General features: G+C 41.4%; 1 pseudogene; it reads left to right on the top strand.

The window, feature by feature from the left end:
- Positions 1–10,448: 10,448 nt before the first annotated feature.
- LOC147727063 (small nucleolar RNA U3) lies at positions 10,449–10,622 on the top strand (annotated as a pseudogene).
- The last annotated feature ends 4,887 nt before the right edge of the window (positions 10,623–15,509 follow it).

Genomic DNA, 15,509 nt, shown 5'->3' with positions numbered 1-15,509 from the left:
CTCCTGGGCCGAGGTCTGTGAGATCTGAAGGCTCCTGAGATTAACGCTGGGTACCGCGACACAGGAACACAGCGCCCAGCCTGAGGCCCAACACTGTGGAGTGCTCTGTATACTACTAACATAGTAGTCCGACAGGTACCAACAGTGGAACAGTGTTTTTGATACCACAGTGGCCGGTGTCTGATATTACCTGGTGCTTGCTTTTCACAGCCCTCCCTCCGTGGAGTTGCATCAGACTCTGTGATTCCATAGTTAACTGTTGCATATGATTTTTGGGCTTGGTTGACTGCAGTCGCTGGACTACACAATGGCAGGGTAGGCCCGAACAGTCAAAAAGGGTCTTAATTATATGAGTAAGGATATCAGAAGTTAATGTCTGTGATGATTTGTGTGTACCACCTCCGGTCAGGTGCAACCAGCTGTAGGTCCCAACAGTGGAACGGTGTCTTGATCCCACAATGGACAATGTTAGAACTGCATCTGAGAGTGGAGATGAAGGTACTTCCTTTGACCCAGATCAAAATTTGGGTGTTTGGAGAAGTTAGAAGCGCTTATGTACAAGTTATACACTTTTATAAGATGAATTGTTAGTATTATTTTCTGGTTAATATCGCAGTGCCCTCAGAAAGAGAGAATATACACCCAATCCCTCCCACAACTTCAATCAGACAGGATTGAATACAAATTTCAACAATTTTCCGAAGCACATGCCACAAGATAAATTTACAGTATATACAAAAAGATCTTCAATTCGTAATGCTTTCTCTTGGATCCTTTTTTATTTCTTTCGGCTTGACCAGCGTTCTTCCACTCCCTTATACCAACGCGTTTCGTCGTTATGGAGAATAAACCCTCAGGGCTGGAAGTAATACATACAATCACTCATTTGTTTTAATTGGGGTACTTTAGATCATCCATCGCCAATCTTAAATAAAGCACCCTCTATGTGCAAACAGGGAGTATATAAACATGTGCAATGTCTATCACATGCTATTACATGATGTCTCTCACATACAGATATGTACAGTATCAATCATATGCTATTACATATTGTCTCTCATTGTGTATCATGTTATGTCACATTTGCATATTGATAAGTGCATATACTCTAAATGAAAACGAGTCATCACATTTAAATTCCTCCATGCACCAAGAAATGCCTTAACACTCTCCCGTGAGGATAACCACGTGGTTATTTAAACATGCTACACAAACAACGGCAATAATACCTTCTGTTTCCTGTGTATTTCAAAATATCTTTGGAATACCTGTCAATAATAACACTTAGTGAGGCGTTGGTACTATAGAGGCATGATATCAAGTTAAAAGAGCAAAACGCCCTTGTTCAAAGTTAAAGAGCAGGTTCTTACCTATCCCACGCAGTGACTGTTGGTATGTAGTATCTCCCAATGTAACCATTCACTTTATATTTGTTTATCCTCGTGCTTGTTCCATATCCAAAATTTCCTCCTATGACATAATCTAAGCATTACTACACCTATATATCAAGATGCAAACGCGTTTCAAGCACCAAGCAGCTCGTATGCTACTTACATGTATATGTGCCGATAGAGTCCCACATATCCAAATATCCACTCAAAAGGTCAAATTTCCACGTAATCCATCCACAAAGTCTGTTAGCCACCAGTTTTCTAAAAGTAAATTGAAACGCAAGGTTGGGGTCATATTAAAAAATCCAGTAGGCAAGCATGCCACACACCGAATTACCTTATCATGAAGCCAAAATTCAGCTTACTTATTCCAAGTTTCCAAAGTGCACCCAAAATTTAGGTGAATGTGCGCAAAGCCAATACTTCCGCCTCGCACTTTCCCGGTCCCTGCAATCAAGGCGACCTGAAACACACAAACAAACCGTTTGCAAGAAATCCAAACATCCCGTTACAAATTAGATTAGTGTCAGATTACTTGAGAGCCCCACGTACCTGATTTCTTGCTCTATCGGCGTTTCGCCAAATCTAAAGACGCCACGATCTTGCGTGTGTCCGGAGATATGCCAATATCATAGAAATAGAAAGAGTGACTACCCCATTCTCAATGCGGGCGCCATCTTTAAATGGTGTAGATAGTATCCCATAAATTATAACGGTTCCTGTTCTAAATTAGACGCCTCATTAAATGTTTTAAAGGTCCGGCTTGAGATATATTAGTCTCAAGATCGAATTGCTTGACACATAGTCCAGCTATAGTAGGCTGGATCAGTTAATAATTAATATCTAATAATTCTGTCTCGTGCACCTTCAGTTACCAATTCCACAACCACTCATCAATGATGATTATCTGTGATTCATTAACACCATATAATCCTGTCCCTTCAGTTACTAACTCCTCAAACATTCATCAATGTTGATTATCTGACATTCATTAACACCATATACCAGTATTCATTTTAATCACCTAAATAATACTGAAGCTCCTGGTCGTAATTCCATCCTTCCTCAACCGCTCGCAAGCGCATGATTCATAGGGCTTTGTGCCTCTGCAGTTTCAGCTCGGAGGTACTGCCTTCGACCAGGAGCAATCAACTCTAGGTCCCAACAGTGGAACGGTGTCTTGATCCCACAATGGATGATGTTAGAACTGCATCTGAGAGTGGAGATGAAGGTACTCCCATTGACCAGGTGCAACCAACTCTATGTCCCAACAGTGTAATGGTGTCTTGATCCCACAAAGGATGTCTGATGTTACCTGCTGCTTGCTTTTTTCAGAGCTTCATCTGTTGAGGTACATCACACTCTGTGCTTCCATATCTAAATGCTTCACATAATTAGTGAGCTTAGTTGACACTAGTTGGTGGAGTACATCGCGTTACAGCAGGTCTGAACATTGAAACAGGGTCTTGATTGTATGATTGAGGATGTCATAAGTTAAAGTCTGTGATGATTTCTGTATACCCCCTATGATCAGGTGCAACCAACTCCATGCTTTCAAATCCAATTGTATGTGGCTGTGGGGTGTTAATGACCACTGCCTCTAGCCTACACTGTAGTTAGCAGGGTTCATAATTCAAATCGAGTGGTGATTGTTTAATTACAGAATCCAGCAGTCAAGCAGTCAAGTAGCTACAACATCTATTGAAATATACGCAATATTGCCTTATTAGAACATTGGAATGTTGGGAGGTCCATTGAAAACAATGGAGTAGCTCCTTGCTTATAATGGCTGGCATAAGCCTGGAGTTCTAATGTTTCTTTGTTCACTGCTCTGTCTGTGAAAAAAGGCTTCAGGGAGCCTGAGAGGATTCAAATCCCCTAGCGCTCCCTTAAGGCTTTGTTTTATTTGTTAAAACATTCTACCCTCTAGTGGCAGAATGTTCTAATAGCCTTATAGCACCTTCGTAGGTGGGCTATACCGGCTATTAAAGTCCCTCTCCCTTGTTAAAGGCCCTCGCCTTCGGCTCGGGCCCGTAATGCTGGAGAGGGCTTTTAATCGCTGCTATAGCCTGCTACAGCGGGGTATAAGGCTATAGTATACTTGCTTGAAGAACTTTTTTCAGATAAGTTATAGGTTTAGTAAAATGACCAAATTCATCTTGCAAGTCCAAAGGAACTGTGAATAGTGTTGACTGTGGACAGATAAAATCCCAATTCGAATTGTTGTGATTTATTTATTGTAGAGTTTTCTGTAATTTATGTTGTTGTATATTGTGAAGAGGCAGTGAGAAAAAGTATTCATGGTTATGTCTGTGAGTACTGCCTTCAATTAACAATGCAGACAGTAGTGTTCACAATTCAGTTGGACTCGCTATTGTAGATAACGCAGTCCTGTAAGAAGAGACATTTCTGTAGTGTGCTCTGTCTGCACCACTCATACGTATTATTGAAGGCTCCGCACACGGTCTTTGTGGCTTCACGCATTGAAAACTGTGGAGCTCAAGTCAATGCCACATGGTGGTGGGCCCTTGCTGAACGGCCTCTCTGGTCAACACTACAGACAGCAGTGTTCACGTTTGAGATTGAGTCGATCTTGTAGATGATGCATTCCTGTTGGAAATGACATTGCTCCAGTGCGCTCTGTCCACACGATGCATACGCATCATTGCAGGATCCGCACATGCTTTTTATTTGCTTTGCGTATGACAAACTGGGCAGCTCAAGTCAATACTACGTGGCTGTGGGTGCTTGCTGAACACTCTCTCTGGCCTATACTGCAGACAACTGTATTCACATTTGAGATTGAGTCGGTATTGTAGATGACGCAGTCTTGTAGGAAAAGACATTGCTACAGTGCGGTCTGTCCGCACCACGCATATGCATCATTGCAGGATCCGCTCATGCTTTTTTTTGCTTTGCGTATGACAAACTGGGCAGCTCAAGTCAATGCAACGTGGCTGTGGGCCCTTGCTGAACGCTCTCTCTGGCCTATACTGCATACTTTAGTGTTCACATTTGACATTGAATCAGTATTGTAGAAGACACAGTTCTGTAGGAAAAGAAAATGCTCTAGTGTGCTCTGTCTGCACCACTCATACGCATAATTACAGGCTCTTCACACATTTTTTTTGCTTCATGTATTGCAAACTGTAGAGCTCAAGTCAATGCCATGTGCCTGTGCGCCCTTGCTGACCGCTCTCTGTGGCCTACACTGCAGACAGCAGTGTTCACAATTGAGATCGAGTTGCTATTGTAGAAGAGGTAGTCCTGTAGGAAAAGACATTGCTCCAGTGCGTACTGTCTGCACCATGTAACGTAGTATTACAGACCCCGCTCACTCTTTTTTGTTGCTTCGCTTATGAGAAACTGGGCAGAACAAGTCACCTTACATAGCTGCGGGTGCTTGCTGACTTCTCTCTGTGGCCTACACTGCAGACAGCAGTGTTCACAATTCAGATTGAGTCGCTATTGCAGATGATGCAGAGTTGATGGCAACAGATATTGTTCCTAGTACGGCCTGCCTGCAGCACGCATCATCGCTGGATGTGCACATGCTGAATACTTTTGATGTGGCTATGTGAGTGCAATGGAACTGATGGAGCAGATCTATTGATTGTGTCTGAGTATACCACAAGTTGTGATTCTTTTACAATATAATTATTTCTGTATAATTACACATCTACTGTCCCTACCTTAATACAGCAGAAATTATTAATTCTGTTAATATTGAATCTCTGTGCGTGATCCAATGATTAGTTGCAGTTGATGCTAGCAGCAACCATTCCCTGAGGACTTGTTTACACTTACCCCACATGCATGCAGCAGAGACGTCACTGGATATGTGACCCTGGTAATAAAAAGAAGTTGAGCGCATGTGCCGTACCCACTTCCACTATCTATCGGTGTCCTTGTGTTCATTATCTATGCATGATACTGTCTCTGGCCCCTACTATATTACGTTGTGCTGTGGAGAGCATATGCAACCATGTTACCTCTGGTATTGGAGACAATTTCGGTTATGTAACTTTTAGGTGTATGGCTATCACAGGTGGAAGGCTACTTTTCAGACCATGAATATTGATGAAGATGATGGTTGCATGTTGTGTGTAGTCTAAGATATGTGTATATTGCAAAAAGTTTAGGAAAAAGCTCTCTAAGCAGAAGAGTTGTGTCTCTTAAAATGCAGTACAGATATTAACTAAAATGGGTGGCGTTTTCGAACTGGTACAATGGGAAATGTTATGAACTAAGTCTTCTTTTTATGGTCACATGGCAATCGCGCACTTAGTCCACAATTAGACCGCACCCGATGTGATTTTGAGAAAAAATATTTACTATAATATAAGTTTATTACAATTAGAAATATATAAATGTTTAAAATATGTTTAATTATCGCTTGCTCTCATATACACTTTAAAGTTATTTAGATATAGTTTTGAGACAAAAAAATGAGGGAATGGCATATGCGGCGTGACACCATACGTTTATAATGTAACACAGGGCGTGACAGCGTGCATTTGTCACATTTGCAACACGCAGCTGGCGTCACCCCATACTGTAGTGTAGTTCCTATATTCCCAATAGGCTCTGCGCATTGGAATAATATATCCTATATATTTGACATAGGACTTAGGTCAACCAGGTCTCTATCGAATATTATTAGACTTAATTGTGAGTGCCAGCTAGCCCAGAGGTCACTAGAAATTTCCTCAAATAAACAAGAAGGGATTAGTTTCTGACACCGCATAAACATGAAAACTTTGTTTCCCCAAGAATAAACGTTTCTTCAGAGTTGTGGAAACAATAGATAGATATTTTACTTAGTCAATCATGCATGCTTCGTTTCATCAGAGGTGCAGAGAAAACAGAGAGACAGGCGTTTTCAACAAAAAGGATTTATTGAACAGTCTTCTTTCTCATGCAAGTAAAGTGAACTGCTACAATCATAATACTGGCTGTAAAGTATAATGCGTACAGCAAGAAGAGTATTATAAAATAATACTGTAAAAGCATTGTATAGTTTCTAAACCATAGATAAATGCATACATAAATAACAAAGGCTAAAAGTACTTAACTGGTGTTTCTAAAGTATGCCTACCTCGTTGTACCTAACATAAGTCTAGTACGAGGGAAGAAGTAAGTGTGGTGTAGCATAGGTTTAGTTTCTTTGCCAAGAATCTATCCAAGATTTCTCGTTAAGTCTAATTAGCTCCGTACCTTGGTTTTAGAATGAAGGAGTTCTGGTATCTCTGTCTCCGGACCTGATTTCCCAACATCCAGTGAGAGGAGCTTGGAAACACTGGAGCTGGATTGTCAAAAAGAAAGGACAGTTTCTCGGTCAGTGCATCAGCTGGAGGGTCGGCTTCCTTTGGCACTTGCTGTAGCGAGCTGCGTCGGGCAAGTAGATAGTCGAGCTGCTCCGAACGACCATGTGTTTGCTAGGGCAAGTGTAAGCATATTTATACCTGGAAGGTGCCTAGTTTGACGTAAAGTCGGGCATAATAACGTCATCAATGAACCCCAAGGGAATGGTAGTTCTTTGAAAACTCCATGAATTCTTGGACAAATCAATATGCAAGCAAGGGGATGTCACTCACTGCTTAAGCTGAGTTTTCCAATAAATCGTTGTGGCTTTTTGGAACAAGTGGAAGTAGCCATGCCTGTATTTGGACTGCATGGGCTATGTCTAAATATGGTTATGATTTCTATGCCTGTATAAGGGCAACATGAATTGTACCTATATAAGGGCATGAATCGGTAAATTTTGTTCAGATCCTAAAATGCCATACGTCTCTACGTACATGACGTAACGCGCGGTTTGGTAGTGCGTACCGGTCGCATACCACAGTACCAGCTTGTGCAAACTCATACTAGTTAGTTAAGCTAACTATAACTTGCACTTCTGATGACGTCACACATTACATCACTCATGACATGGTCAGTAAAATGACATCACTGATGACATCATCCACGTGATAATCTGATGCACATACTTATGCCTTAATATAAACTTAGATACACCTACTCTAAAATACAGACTACTATTTTTGAAGCCATACACACAACAATGCCAGATACTACATACCACCAACTTTTTCCTAGGTCTATACACATATTCAGTCACTTATACATGCAGTTAATCATCAATATAGTACTATAATATGCACTCATACACCTATACATACAGTCACACTCCACCACTCATCCATAGAGTTACTCACACACCTAGTCAGTCATGCAAAGAATGAATCACATACCCATTTACTCATGTATACAGTTATACACACAAACTCAGTTATTTATACACACACCACATCACTTACTTATGCAGATGCTAACAAATACTTACTGTCTTATACAATCAATGATACAAGTAGACAATCATTTATACACCCACTCTTCAAATAACTTACTCTCACGTATAGTCATTTATATACTCCAACATGTACATATACTGCCTTAAAACAAATGTAGATACTAACACATATACCACTGACGCATTAATTCACTCACCAACACACCTATACACACACTAACTCACCCATACAGCCCTTCCCAGATGCCCTTTTGAATGCATACAACCAGTGAATCACCCACTCAGACATCTATGCACAGAGTCACACACACCCCCACCAATGTTCCCTCTAATTTTTTTCCTCGGTGTGCGGCAGTGTAGGGTCTCTGTGCGATGCAGCCATGGCTATGTGCGCTAGGACCCAGACCGTGAATGTGTGTATCACCAAATATCACTCCAAACTTTTGCTTAATAGAAATATGAAAAGATGGTGCATTCCCACATTGATAGTTTTTGTGGGAGATCTTTCACGACGCGTGACCCCTAGTCGAATGCCATCGCCTTGTTAGGCTTGTAGATGTGAACTGGGGAAGAGTTTCTTTGTTCAGGGAGACTAAAGACATTGCCATACATATGGTCTGTGGTCCAACATTTTAAAATGTAAAGGTAGCTGGTTGCTACTCCTTTTGTTTCCACGCTTGCAACCGTGCCTGGTCGCTTCTCATGCACTAGCAATCAATGTGACTCTTTCGGCAGATTGACAGTTCATAATCTGGACCAAATATTCTGATTGAAAACGGTCTTCCTGCCCAGTCTTGTGGAACCTGCAGTTTTGTGAAGAGTTTTCCCAATTTCCCCTCGTGTAAAGCACTGCAGTAATCAAAATGAGTGCAAATAGCACTTTGCCTCTGAACATGTAAATCGCTTTCAGATAGGAACTGGAACATCTCGCAAAGATATTTTTGGATGAAAGTTCCAGAAAAATCCCTGTCTTGGCTCGAGCATCAAAATCAAGGCAGTGAACAAGAATAGTTCCTAGGCCTCCTACAGTTTTGGCACAGTATGATGTGAAATCAGAGTGCAGGTGCGGCTTTGCTTCAACAGAGTAAGTGCTCTGGTGAGTCAGTCTGATCGGTAGTAAAACACACTCTTCGCGCAGACTGACTATGCATAGCCATCTTAAAACGGTAATAGTGCTCATTTAGTGCAGTGCAGAAAACTGTGGTAGTAACGCTAGATTGTCTTTGCTGTGAGTTTACCAACTGGTTCTCTTAATTTTTCAATAAGTAAAAATGTGTTTGTTGCTGGGAGCCAAAGCACGAAACAAAACTATGGCTACCCTCTGTTTACCTGTTTGAACTTTCACACTGTAGGCCCCTCTCTGTTTCGGGAGCAGAGAGCAGTGTGTGTCAAGAAAAGGCAGGCTGAATGTGATTTTTTTATTTATTTATTTCTTTATTTATAAAGTTTTATATATCACGAACTTGATCCCGAAGGATATCAGAGCGCTTTACAATTTGAGGCAAAGGCAACAAATCAGAACATTAGTCTAACATGGGGAATCTAATGGGCATTGAATCAACTAATACAAACATAACTGCTCAACTTGATAGATTTCATTAAGGTGACTAAATAATGGGCTTACGTAGATTAGAATAGTTTACAGTACTGTAAAGCAGACCCTGGATGCTGCTTAGGATGGAAAAGCAGCAGTCTATATCTGGCTAAATAGAATTCAGCAAAGCTTGTCCTGATCTGTCCCATTAGCTTTCATATCAGACAGCAGGAACGTTAAGTAAAGTCAGATGCCAGATACGGCTGTCTTTGGAAAAATACACTAATGTATTTAGACGTACGGCAGAAAAGCTTTCACTTTGAAAAATTCTATGTAAAGGCGAGAAAATGACAAAGTAGCTTATTTATTAGATGATTCGGGGAAATGGACCCCTCATTTACCGAGGACAATATATGGAACACTTCTATGCACAAAAACCTGACGATAATTTGTCCTTCAAATTGCGTATTCACGAGTCTAACCAGATGTGCACATATAACAGGCCAGTTTATCCACTCGTCAAACCGGTGCCTTAAATCTGAAAATCATTCCTGTTAGGATTTTCTTTGTGCTCCTCTGCTCGCACCTTTGGTAGACCTTATTTAATCCTATGGAAGAGATGTTATGCCCATGCGATGTGATTGAATAGATAAATTCTCTTAAACGTTATCATTCACCTGATTTTATTAAATTACTTAATGTTTATTTAGAATTTACGGGTATTTCTCATACTACAGTCACTAAGCAAAGGTCAGCCAAACAACACGCACAGAAAAGCTCACTCGTGCTCAACTGAGGAATACTTGTATGTAAGGTCCAAGGTTTGTGCATCATTACACCAGCAGGAAATTAAGAGACATTCAAAGGACAACCCACCCTTTCCGATGCAATGTTAGTTGTTTTAACCCTTTCTCGTAAAGGGAGTTGTGTGTCAATGCTGATGGTATTCTCACAGCAAAGTGGGATAGCAATCTATTTCTATGATTTCGATTATGCAGATTTTTAAAGCAGTGAGTCACCCAGGATCTACTGGGCATGCTTTATTGCGAAGAATGCGTCTGCCTGTGCATCTTTAGATAGTTATTTTGTCGTGTTATACAGCCATATGTTTTTGTTGGAGTTGATGATGCCGAACCTTTTCTTACTGTATGTAAGAAGGGTTTTTACTTTTTCTATCCGTGTGAGCTGCAGTGGTTTATGTAAGACTATATATATATCATCAGGAATCGTTTCTATAGTTTTGAACTAAGAAATGTGTTCTAAAGTGTCGGATCTTCATTAGCCATTCCGAGCTTGAGTTGACAGTGTTGCATTTCTGCAGCTACTGTTTGTTATCGAAGATCGTTCGTCTCTCCCTTACAGGAGAGCTGGAGGAAGGAGACACAAAGGATCACAAGTAGCCCGCAGTTGTGCACATTAGGGAAAAGCAAACGCTCAAACACGACGTGTGCTTTAATGCACGCTGTGTTTAACACTATGCATTCCTTTACTTACAGTGCACAGCTGCGGGGCTGATTGTGGTCCATTGAATAAGTATTCGCGTTAATTGCAGCGCTCGTGTGCGCTGCAATTAACGCGAATACTAATTCAAAGGACCACAATCAGCCCCGCAGCTGTCCACTGTAAGAATCTCGCGCCGCTCGCACTTTAAAAGCAGCGGCGCGAACGGTGTCACGGGAGTGCGCGCTAATAAAAGCACACTGCGCGCTTAGGGTGACTTCTGTGCGCGCCCGCCCACGCACGCAGCTTCTTGGGAACAGTGACCCCCACCCACCTATACAGACACTCAGGCACCCATACAGATACTCAGACAACAAATCAATAACCCATATAGACACTCATGTAGCTACTCACCAACCCATGCAGCCGCTTACACACCAACTGAGAGACTAATACAGACTTTCACACAGTTTAGTCACTAACCCATGCATTCAGTAAAACACGTTCCATTACTCACTTATACAGTCAGTCACGCACCTACTAAATAATCCATTCAGGCACTTGTAAATCCACTCATTCTACAATACACTTTGGAATAGATAAATATGAAAAATATTTAAACTTTACAGAAACACTCATTGATGTCATCAGTGATGTCATCAGAAATTTCATTTGAGATGTCATCAGTGATGTCACTGACCATGTCATGAGTGATGTAATATGTGATGTCATCAGCAGTGGAATGCCCAACTAACTATAACGTCCCTGAAATCTAAAGTTTTTTCAGTGAATTTCTAAGGTTTTTTTAAATGAATACTACTTCCTAGCTATACCGTCTGTAAAACCTATGGTTTTTCAGTGAAAAAAAAAAAAAAAAAAAAAACATAAAAAAAAAATATATATATATATATATATAGAGAGAGAGAGAGAGATAGATATATAGATAGATAGATAGATAGATATATAGATAGATAGATAGATAGATAGATAGATAGATAGATAGATAGATAGATAGATAGATAGATAGAAAGATATGTTAAACCTTATAGTTAGGAATAGTTCATCTTTCTTTAGAAAACAAACTTTTGTTTCTGTAGTTTAAGTTTGATTTGTATACACGGAATAAATAATGATATAGTGATTTAAAGGTGGTGCATGAAAAATAAATTTAAGGTAAAACTGTAACTTCAAAATGTTTAATGTTTGTGTCATTTAAGTTTGGTTTCTATGAAAAGAATTCATAACGTTTTCCTAACTATAACTAAGGCTTAACCGTTTCTTATAACATTTTTAGTAGTTTTTTGTTTTTATTAAAGACACATTTCAAATCATAGGGTCCAGTTTAATCGAGGGGAGTGTTGTTAAGTGGACTCTCATCAGTATAGTGGAGGAGGGTGTGGTACAGTGTAGTGTCATAGAGTTTAGTAGAGCGGGGTGGAGTAGAGTTGAATGATGTAGCGTACAGTGGAGTAAAGTGTCATAGAGTGGAACAGTGTGCTGTACAGTGCCGTGACATGGAGTGAAGTAGAGTGGAGAGACATAGCATAAATGTGAGTAAACTATTATAAATTGGAGTGGCGTCTTGTGCAGTACAGTGTGTGCTATTTTATGAAGTGTTGGAAAGTGTCGTAGAGTGGGTTAGAGTGCTGTACAGTGGAGTGAAGAGGAATAGAGTGGAGTAATGTTGTACAGTGCAATGTAGGGGCAAAGAGTGGACTACAGTGTTGTATGGTGGCACAGAGTGTAGTATAGTCTAGTAGAGTGGAGTTGTATGGAATGGAGCAGAGTGTGGCAGAGTGGAGTGGAATTAGGTGGAGTCTCAGAAATAGAGTGGGGTACAGTATTGTGCAGTTTAGTAGAATGGAGTGGAGTCCAGATCAGTGGCATTGCATAGAGTGGAGTAGTGTGCTGTAGAGTGGAGAGGCATGCCTGGAGTACAGTGGAATGGTGTAGCATAGAGTGGAATAAAGTGTTGCAGAGTGGAGGGGTGTGTCATACAGTGGAGTGGACCTGGGTATTGTAGAGTCTAAGAAAGTGTTGTAGAGTTGAGTAGAGTGGCCTGCCACAGGGCAAATTACAGTGTTGTACAGTGGAGTGGCTTGGAGTACAGTAGAGTGCAGTACAGCATGGTAGAGGGAGTGACCGATTGTCATAGAGTTGAGTGCCATAGATTAGCATACACTGGAGTTGCCTTGAGTGCAAAAGTGAAGTATAGTGGATAAAACGGAGCAGTGTCCCATTTCATTGTATGGTATAGAGAGGTAAATAAGCTTAGAGGGAGCTGCACCGAGTGTTGTAGACTGGGGAAGAGTATTTTAAAGTGACATAGAGTAAAGTAGAGCGCTGTAGACTTGCATTGGCAAGAGTACATTCTTATGCAGTGGAGTGTTATAGAGTGGAGAATAGTTTGGTAAAGTGGAGGGGTGCAGACAGTCATTGACTGGAGAACAGTGTGGTTGAGTTGTGTACAGTGAAGTGGTGTAAACTGTAAGAGCATAGAGTTTGGTGCCATTGAGTAAAGCAGCATAGAGTGGAGTGTCATAGATAGGAGGTCTGTACAGTGGAATAGCGTATAGTTAAGTGGCATACAGTGGAGCGGTCTACAGCGGAGTGGCATAGAGTGGAATATTATGGAGTCGAGTGGCGTTCAGTGCCGATATATGCAGTGGAACAGGGTAGAGTAGAATGGCGTACAGTAGAGTGGCATAGAGTGGAGTGGCATACAGTGGAGTTGTTTTGACTGGAGTGGCATAGAATGGAATGCACACAGTTGAATGGTGTAGAGTAGTGTGGCATAGAGTGGAGTTGTGCACAGTGGAATAGTGTGAGTGGAGGGGGTAAGATAAATAGCATAGAGTGGAGAAGAGAAAAGTGGAGTGGCGTACACTGGAGTGAGATAGGCTGGAGTAGCTTAGAGTGGAGTGGGATGCAATGAAGTAGCATACAGTGGAGTGGCATAGAGTGGAATAGAGTGCCGTACAGTGGAGTGGTGTTGACTGGAGAGGCATAGAGTGAGTGGCGTACAGTGACATGGCATACAGTGGAGGGTGTACAGGAGAGTGGAGCACAGTGGAGTGGCCATCGAGTAGCGTTCAGTATATGGGCCCACAGTGAAATAGTATAGAGTGGAGTAGCTCAGAGTAGAGTGATATACACTAGAGTGACATAGGCTAGAATGGCGTAGAGTTTAGTGGCATATAGTGGAGTGGTGTACAGTGGAGTGGAATAGCTTAGAGTGGAGTGGTGTACAAAATACTGACATACATTGGAGTAGCATAGACTTTAATGGCAAAGACGTGTGTGGTATAGAGCGGAGTGGCGCAGCGTGAAATAGCATAGAGTGAAGTCTTGTAGAGTGTCGTGGGGTAAGTGTAGTGGTGTTCAGTGTAATAGCGTGAAGTGGAATGGTGCAGAGTGGAGTAGCATAGAGTGGAGCGTATACAGTGAAACAGTGTTGAGCACAGTGGCATACACTGGAGTGGCGTGGATTGGAGTGGTGTAGAGTGTAATAGAGTACAGTTCAGTGTCATAGACTGGAATGGTATACAGGGGAGTTGCATACAGGGGAGTGGCATACAGGGGAGTGGCATACAAAAGAGTGGCATACAGTGGAGTGGCATACAGTGGAGTGGTGTACAGGGGAGTAATGTACAGTGGAGTGGCGCAGACTGAAGTCTTGTAGAGTGGAGAGCCATGGAGTGGAATAGTGCAGAGTGCAGTAGCATGGAGTGGAGTTGTGTACAGTGAAATAGCCTAGGGTAGAGTTGCATAGAGTGTGGGGTCGCACAATGGAGGCATGCAGACTGGAGAGGCATAGAGTTTAATAGGTTACAGTGGAGTGGTGTAGAGTGGAGTGTCAATGAGTGGAGTAGAGTAGAGTGGAGTGGCATACAGTAGATTAAAGAAGAATGGAGTGGCATATAGTGGAGTGACTTAGGGCCAGATGTAGTAGGATAAGGTTTGCAAGAACCAATTCGCGTTTTTTTCAGATTCGCTATTTGGTAATTGCACATAACTATCTAAAAATGTGTGTTTAACACATTTTGCAATTCCTGTGGGTTCTAAATAGACCTGCCTCATTAATATTTATGAGGTAAGTCTTGGTTTACAACCCACTGGTAATCGTAAAAATCATAGGGCCTGCTAGGGTCTGCTAACCACCATGTCAGTGATTGTTTATCAATAAAGCAAGTTTTTTTTTTAAATGCAGCCCATTTTGTTTATAGGAAAACAGGATGCATTTGAAAAAGAAAAATTTGAACTTTGCTTTTAGGCAGTGATCTGTTGGCCCACCCACACGAGTGAGGTACCATTTTTATCAGGAGACTTTGGAGAATGCGGGATGGGTGGAAGTTTGTAGACCCATGCAAATTCCAGAACTTTCTATTATAGAAATGTTGGGAAAATGTGGTTTTTTTTGCAAAGTTTGAGGTTTGCAAGGGATTCTGTGTAGCAGTACCTGGTGAGAGACACACAAGTTACCCCATCCTGGATTCCCCTGAGTGTCTATTTTTAAAAAATGTATAGGTTTGCAAGGTTTCCCTAAGTGGTGGCTCATATAGGGTTCAAAATCCACAGCTAGGCACTTTGCAAAAAAAGGGTCTGTTTTTACTGTGAAAATGTGGTGTGTCCACATTGCGTTTTGGCCCGTTTCCTATAGCTGACACTAGGCCTACCCATGCAAGTGAGGTTCCATTTTTATCAGGTGACTTAGGAGAACACAGAATCGTAGAGCAACTATTATTACCTACTGACTTTCTGAGACTTTCTGCCTTCCAATTGTATGACAATGTGTAAAACAGAAGTCACTTTGGAAAATTTCCTATAA

Source organism: Lissotriton vulgaris, chromosome 3_1 (genome assembly GCF_964263255.1).
Source record: "Lissotriton vulgaris chromosome 3_1, aLisVul1.2, whole genome shotgun sequence".
NCBI classification, from domain to species: Eukaryota; Metazoa; Chordata; class Amphibia; order Caudata; family Salamandridae; genus Lissotriton; species Lissotriton vulgaris.
The sequence above is the reverse complement of the archived record's forward strand: the minus strand, read 5'-3'. Positions and strand labels throughout refer to the sequence as shown.